This window comes from Lathyrus oleraceus, chromosome 4 (assembly GCF_024323335.1).
Source record: "Lathyrus oleraceus cultivar Zhongwan6 chromosome 4, CAAS_Psat_ZW6_1.0, whole genome shotgun sequence".
Taxonomy (NCBI): domain Eukaryota; kingdom Viridiplantae; phylum Streptophyta; class Magnoliopsida; order Fabales; family Fabaceae; genus Lathyrus; species Lathyrus oleraceus.
The window spans coordinates 392,005,330-392,013,497 of record NC_066582.1 but is presented as its reverse complement, the minus strand read 5'-3'; the positions used below and the strand labels follow the sequence as shown (position 1 = coordinate 392,013,497).

General features: G+C 40.6%; 1 non-coding gene across 1 annotated transcript; it reads left to right on the top strand.

Moving 5' to 3' along the window:
• Positions 1-7,405: 7,405 nt before the first annotated feature.
• Positions 7,406-7,512, top strand: LOC127077557 (small nucleolar RNA R71). Its single transcript, XR_007787353.1, has one exon. It is a non-coding gene; the product is annotated as a small nucleolar RNA R71 (small nucleolar RNA).
• Positions 7,513-8,168: the final 656 nt, after the last annotated feature.

Below are 8,168 nucleotides of genomic sequence, written 5' to 3'. Positions count from 1 at the left end.
TTATTTGGATTCTCCCGGCCAAAAATAGTACATGCCAACAGATATCTAAAAACTCTGATGGCCGGGTTATGGATAGTCGAGGCAAGAACTCCTTCAAAAGAATTTATGGAAGTGTTTGACAATCTCTGCCAGAAGGAGAACACCTCGACTGACCAATCCGAATCCAAATGGGCCTCACAAATAGCACCGTCTCCATGAGGGGTTCCTAACAAGCCTACTAGTTCGTTAGTACTGAATTCATATTCAACAGCAAACATTCTAAATCTGACAGTACCAACTGTGCTAGCAGTGTTAGGATTGACAATATAGATTAAAGAACTAAAAAATTTGATTGCCAATCGCTCATAGGTAGGTTCTTTATTTGAAAAGAAATTATGCAAACCTAAATTATCTAATAAATGAAATATGCTATGATAGATACCTAAAGTGTAGAGACAATTTTTGTCAACATACCTTGTCGGGAGGATCTCCCGATTTTGCAATCGTTCGATAATCTTCCTTTGCCTGTCTCCCGGTTTCCCTCCTCGAAGAATGAATCCATTAAACTCCATTGTGTAGCTCTTGAAACGTGATGAAGAAGATGAAGTGGAATGTGAAAAGGTTAAATTTTTATGAAATCCGACGGATGAAAATGAAAATGGAAATCGGAAAAATGATTTGTATGGTGTGAGGATGAGAAAGGTGTGAGCTTTTTGTGGGTTCAAGGATGTTTTTGCAAGGTGGAAAAATGGGTTTGGAAGGTTGTAAGGTGTGAAAATGGTGAAGAAAGGGAGTCTGCCCCGAGCTTTTACAGACGCTGTGGCGGGCGCCACAGGGTCTATGGCGGGCGCCACAAGGCAAAATCTGGTTGGGCCGGATTTTGGTCCTATGGCTTGGGCTTCTCTTTGTCTTTTGGCTTGAGGGGTCCGGATAGCGTTTGTCTTGTAATTTTCCTAGTATCATTGGCTTGCATAAATTTATAAAAGCAAAAATAAAAATAAAAATTTAAATATTAGACTAATAAATAAATAAACAACTAAAATAAAAAATGTAAATAAAATAAACATAAGACATATATATATATATATATATATATAAAAGTAGAAATATCAATGTGTAGACATAGTTGATAAAATATTCCAAATGCGATGATATAAAATGAGTTATGTAAATGCGAGAAATATAAAAAAAAAGATAAAATAAGATGAAATGGTGAGATCATATAGTAGGGATGTCGTCTTCCTGAGTAGATCCATGGAGCATGGCTACCTCCTGCCTGAGCTCTACGATCTCCTGGTATAAACAGTCAGCTTCGGTAGCGTGGGTAAGATCAGATACTCCCATCTGTAAAGTGAGGTCAGCCACCTCCTGTCTAAGCTCTGCAATCTCTCTACGACACTCTGCAATCTGGGTGCGGATGTCTGGGATCTGCAATGATAGATTGTTAGAGAATACAGTGATCCTGGGAGAAGGTGGTGTAGGCATGTACTCAGCAATGGGTGGTGATCTCGGCTCCTCGATGGTCTCTCCTTGGCCCTCCAGAGCATAACTCCAATTCACTGGGTCATGCACACTAGTCATCATAGGATCAGGCAGTGTGAAATAATGAATAGCCTCGCTGTCGACTAGCAATCAGAACTGACATGGGTGGAAAGAGGCTCTCCTCATCAACCCTCTGGTCAAACAGAAGTCGATGTCCATGGTAGTGTACCCACAGTAGGTCCGAAGATGCAACAGCTTGCGAGATATACCTAAAGCGACAACAATCTGTGTAATGATCCCGCCCACATGGATGACTCCTTCGGTCGATCTGGAGACACCACTGAGGCCACATAACAGAAAGTTCCCACATGCTACTGGGCGAGACTGGGATGCACAAAATAGTAGGAAGATCTCCTTTTCACTCAGTAATGTCTCAGCATCCGGTCTTCCTAGGAAGGAATGTGCCAATATCATCTGGAAGTATCTAAAGGCAGGGTTATGTATAACATGAGACAGTTGCGTAGATGGATCCTGGCTTCCACCACCTGATATATCACTCCAAAACTTCTCCACCTCCTTACCCATAAAATATCCCATAGGTGTCTCCGGGATAGCATCAGGAGTGGTTTGGAAACCCAATAGGTCACCGAACTCTTTCTGGCTGAAAGAGTACTCAACTCCAAAGATCCTGAAAGCAGCGTACCCATCCGGTCCAGAGTATGGGTCATAATCAAATGAACTTAGGAACTCCAATGTCAAGTTCCTCTAGGTGTTACTCAAGTCGTCAGCAAACTCATCCCAGTGAAGCTGGTGGCTTAGGAATCGGATACTCGGCTCGATACCCAGTGCCTCCATACAGTGCTGATCAGGATAACGTGTGGGCGCCATAAGACGCTGATAAAGAGCGATGTAGCACTGTCTCTGAGCATCATCTCTATAGGCTACGTGCATATCGTCGAAATCCCACATCTTGTAAAAGTTAGGAAAGTGATCCTGAAAATACAAACCATTCAAATATTTAGTCTCGGCAAAAAAAAAAATAAAAAAAAAAATAAAATAAAATAAATGCGAAAAAGTAAAATGAAAAACCATGGGTTGCCTCCCACGCAGCGCTTGTTTAACGTTATTAGCTTGACGATTAGAATTTATACACCTGTAGTAGTAGGAATCGATGGATCAATCAGAGTGTGGCTTGAGTAGTATGCTGGAATGTCTCCTCCTTCGTAGAGCTTCAGTCTTTGTCCATTTACAATGAATGGACTATAGGTTTCGTTCTTGATTTCTACGGCTCCGGATCTCAGAATCTTGGATACTTCGAAAGGGCCAATCCATCTTGAGCGTAGATTTACAGGGAAGAGTCGTAATCTAGAGTTGAAAAGGAGAACAAGATCGCCTATATTGAAGTTTTTCTTTACTATTCTTTTGTCGTGATAGGCATTTGTTCTCTCTTTGTACATTTTTGCATTCTCCTAGGCAGATTGCCTAAGTTCTTCTAGTTTATGAATGTCAAGGGTACGCTTTTCTCCAGCGGCCAGGTAGTCTAAATTCAAAGTTTTAATGGCCCAATAGGCCTTATGCTCTAATTCGAACGGTAAGTGACAGGATTTTCCATATACTAGTTGGTAAGGAGTAGTTCCTATAGGGGTTTTGAAGGCGGTTCTATAGGCCCATAATGCTTATTGAAGCTTCTGAGACCAGTCTCTCATAGAAATAGAAACAGTTTTCTCTAGGATTTGTTTTATCTCCATATTGGATACTTCTACTTGGCCACTAGTCTGTGGGTGGTATGGTGTTGCTACTCTATGCCTAACTCCATATTTTCTTAAAAGTTTGTCAAATATCCTTGATATGAAGTGTGATCCTCCATCGCTTATGACTAAACGTGGTGTTCCAAATCTAGGGAATATGTAGTTTTTAAATAGTTTGATTACTACCCTAGTGTCGTTTGTGGGTGCAGCTATAGCTTTAATCCACTTAGACACATAGTCTACAGCTACTAAGATATACCTGTTTCCTAAGGATGGTGGGAAAGGTCCCATGAAATCTATACCCCATACGTCGAAGAGTTCTACTTCCTGAATGTTTCTTAGAGGCATTTCATCACGCCTTGAAATGTTTCCAGTGCGTTGGCATCTATCACATTTGACAATGCAAGCATAGACATCACGCCACATGGTAGGCCAGAATAGGCCAGCTTGAAGAATCTTGGTGTATGTCTTAGAGGTGCTCGCATGTCCACCATAGGGTGCAAAATGACAATGCTCGATAATACTATTTACCTCTTCTTCTGGAACGCAACGACAAAAAATGCCATCTTTACCCCTTTTGAAAAGGAGCGGTTCGTCCCAATAGAAGTTTCTCACATCGTGGAAGAATTTCTTCTTGCGGTGGTAGTCAAGATTAGGGGGTACTATATCAGCAGCTAGGTAATTAACAAAGTCTGCATACCAGGGTACGTTACTTATTGCTAAGGAATTTTGGGAGTGCTCATCAGGGCCTAGGTTATTATCTTCAATGGTTTCTAGTCTAGCTATCAGTCTATCATAGGCGAAATCATCATTTATGGGTACTATTTCTGGTTTTAGATGTTCTAGTCTAGAAAGGTGATCGGCTACTACATTTTCAGTGCCTTTTTTATCTCTTATATCTAAATCAAACTCTTGTAGTAATAGAATCCGTCGGAGTAACCTGGGCTTGGCATCTTTTTTACTTAATAGGTAACGAATGGCAGCATGATCGGTGTAAACTATAATTTTTGCTCCTACTAGATAAGATTCAAATTTGTCTATAGCGAAAACTACAACGAGTAATTCTTTTTCAGTTGTTGGGTAGTTAAGTTGGGCAGCATCTAGGGTTCTACTGGCATAATAAATTGCATGTAATTTTTTCTTTCCTTTGTCCTAGAACGGCTCCAACCGCATAATCACTAGCATCGCACATTATCTCAAAAGGTTCTGACCAATCAGGTGGTTTCATAATGGGTGCTGATACTAACGCTTGCTTTAAAAGATTAAATGCGTCATTACATTTTTCATCGAAAATGAATTCAACATCTTTCATTAAAAGTCCAGTTAAAGGTTTAGTTATTTTGGAGAAGTCCTTAATAAAACGCCGGTAGAATCCAGCGTGTCCAAGAAAGCTTCTGACTTCTCTGATGGTTTTTGGTGGTTTTAGGTTTTCTATAACTTCTATTTTAGCTCTATCTACCTCTATACCTTTTTCGGAAACTATATGTCCTAAAACCATTCCTTCGGTCACCATGAAATGACACTTTTCCCAGTTTAGCACGAGGTTCACCTCCACGCATCTCTCCAGGATCTTCTCAAGGTTAGCAAGGCAATTGTGGAAATCAAATCTGCAAACCGAGAAATCATCCATAAACATTTCTATGATACCATCTAGGTAATCTGCAAAGATTGATATCATGCAGCGTTGGAAAGTGGCTGGGGCATTAATGAGGCCGAATGGCATTCATTTGTAGGCAAAAGTTCCATAAGGACATGTAAAGGTAGTTTTTCTTGATCTTCGGGGTGGATAGGTATTTGGAAGAATCCAGAGTATCCATCTAGGTAGCAGAAGTAAGAGTGTCTGGCTAGACGCTCAACATCTGGTCTATAAATGGTAAAGGGAAATGATCCTTCCTGGTTGCTTTATTTAATTTTCTATAATCTATACACATCCGCCATCCTCCTTCTAAACATTTTGCTACATGTTCGCCTTTATCGTTTTGCACGACTGTGATGCCTCCCTTTTTAGGTACTACATGCACAGGGCTCACCCACTTACTATCCAAGATCTGATAGATTATACCTGCCTCAAGTAACTTAAGAACTTCCTTTTTAACAACATCACTCATTATAGGGTTTATTCTTCTCTGATGTTCCTTGGAGGGTTTTGAATCTTCTTCGAGCGAAATCCGATGCATGCATACGGATGGGCTTATACCTTTCAGGTCAGAGATATTATATCCTAAGGCTGAGGGATATCTTCGTAAAACGTCTAAAAGTTGGTTTATTTCCTCTTGGCTCAAGGTAACACTGATTATGATTGGACGGTTCATCTCTTCATCGAGGAACTCATATCTCAGGTTCTTAGGCAGTTCCTTAAGTTCTAAGGTTGGTTTCTTAGGGCATGTCATAGGATATGGGGTAAGGGATAAACATTCGTAAAGGTTATCATCGATGTAGGGTTTCTTAAAGTCATCATCTTCCATTATGAGAGTTGGTGGTAACTTAATTGTTTTTATAATTTCTTCTTGTTTTAATTCTCTAACACATTCATCAATGATATCTAAGGGATAACATGCGTCTCCCATCACAGGTGCCATAAGAAATTTCGAAAGTATAAATTCTATTTTCTCGTCACCTACCTCAAAGGTCAACTTTCCTCTCTTGACATCTATTATGGCTCATGCAGTCGATACGATTGGTCTACCTAGAAGGATTGGTATATCATTGTCCTCTTTGATGTCCATGACAACAAAATCAGTAGGGATAAATAACTGACCTATCCTAACAGGGACATCTTCTAAGATGCCTATCGGATACTTAACAGATCTATCGGCTAACTGAAGCGACATCTTAGTGGGCTGTAATTCTCCTAAGTTTAACCTCTCACAAACCGCTAAAGGCATTAAGCTCACACGAGCTCCTAAGTCTAGAAAAGTTTTTTCGATGACATGACTACCCAAAAGACAAGGAATGAAGAAATTTCCAGAATCTTTATCTTTTTTGGCTAATTTCTCGGAAATAGCATTACACTCCAAAGGCTTCGGATCGTCAAGTCTACGTTTGTTGGTATGGATGTCTTTGAGAAACTTTGCATAAGAAGGTATTTGGGTGATGGCTTCTGTGAAAGGGATTTCTACGTGAAGTTTTTCTATAACTTTAATAAATTTTTGATACTGGTTATTGATCTGGGTTTGTTTGAGTCTTTGCGGATATGGTATAGGTGGTTTATATGGCGGGGGTGGTACATAAGTTTTATCTTTAGGTTCTTCTCCTTTTTCTCGACCTTCCCGGTTTTCAGATTCCTCTGGTTCCTTTACTTCATCCGTGGGTTTGGTACATTCCTTAGAATTTTTTGGTTCACTCAATTTGGGTTTGGCGGCTCATCATAAGCGTTCCCACTTCGTAGGGTAATGACATTGGCTTGTCCTCTCGGATTTTGTTGAGGTTGTCCAGGGAACTGTCCTCCAGGTGTGGTCTGAGGGGCTTGGTTTAAAGCTACCCGAGAGATCTGGGTTTCAAGCATCTTGGTATGAGTAACTATTTGGTCAACCTTGGCTCCTAACTAGGTAATCAATTCGTTAACATGAATGTTTTGGTTCATGAACTCCTTGTTTTGTTGGGTTTGAGCGGTGATAAAATTTTCCATAATTTTCTCAAGGCTCGGCTTTGGTGGCACAAGTTGCATAGGTTGATTTGATCTTGGGGTTTGATAACTAGGTCTCGGAGGTGCATTATTTTGGATTGGGTTACTGTTTTTATAGGAGAAGTTCGGGTGATTCCTCCATCCAGGGTTATAGGTATTAGAGTATGGGTTCCCTTGGGTGTAGTTCACTTGCTCAGAGTGGGTTTCGTTTAATAGACTGCATTATGCAGATTGGTGTCCTTTGGTTCCACATATCTCACAATCCGACGAAACTGCGGCTACAATATTCGGGTTTATGCACATATGCTCGACCTTAAGGGCTAATGCGTCCATTTTAGCTTGCATCATGTCTATAGAGCTTAGTTCACGCACTCCACCTTGGGCTTCCTTCTTCTCAACTGTCACTCGTTTGACTCCCTATGATTGATGGTTTTGAGCCATATCTTCGATGAGGGCACTAGCTTCAGGGTAAGCTTTGTTCATTAGAGCACCGCCTGCGGCAGCGTCGATGGTCATCTTGGTGTTATAGTGAAGTCCATTATAGAAGGTTTGAATGATTAACCAATTTTCTAAACCATGATATGGGCATGCTCGTAACAACTCTTTATATCTCTCCCAAGCTTTGGACAATGATTCTCCTTGGTTTTGGGTAAATCTAGTTATATGGTTTCGAAGAACGACGGTCTTACTTGGGGGAAAATATCTAGCAAGAAATACTCTTCTAAGGTTATCCCAAGTCATAATGGAATTGGGTGGAAGGGAATCTAACCATGATATGGCTTTATCTCTGAGGGAAAAAGGGAATAATCTTAAACGTATTGCCTCAGGAGAAGCTCCATTGGCTTTAAAAGTGTCTGCTAATTGAAGAAATATTTTTAAATGTTGGTTTGGGTTCTCAGTAGCGAGACCTGTGAATTGTCTCTGTTGCACTAGTTGCAACAGGGAGGGTTTAAGTTCAAAATTATTAGCTGGGATGGTTGGGTTTACTATACTAGAACTAGGTTCTTCGTTGGATGGTTGAGCGAAATCCTTAAGAGGTCTTTGGTTTTGATCTTCGGCCATAGCTCTCTTAATTCTATGAAAGAATAAACGTGCGCGAGCGTAACGTTCATGTTCTGCCAGAGGATATACTAAGCTTAAACTTCCGGTGCTGTGAGTTCTTCGCATTGACCGGCGGGAAATAGCCTAAGTCTAAACGATATAACAATAGGGAAATGAAATTTGACGAAATTGGTCCCCGGCAACGGCGCCAAAAACTTGATGCGTGTTTTTCGCAAGTATACGAACGCGTCAGAGTAATATAAAAGATTGTCGAATCCACAGAGACCAAGTGT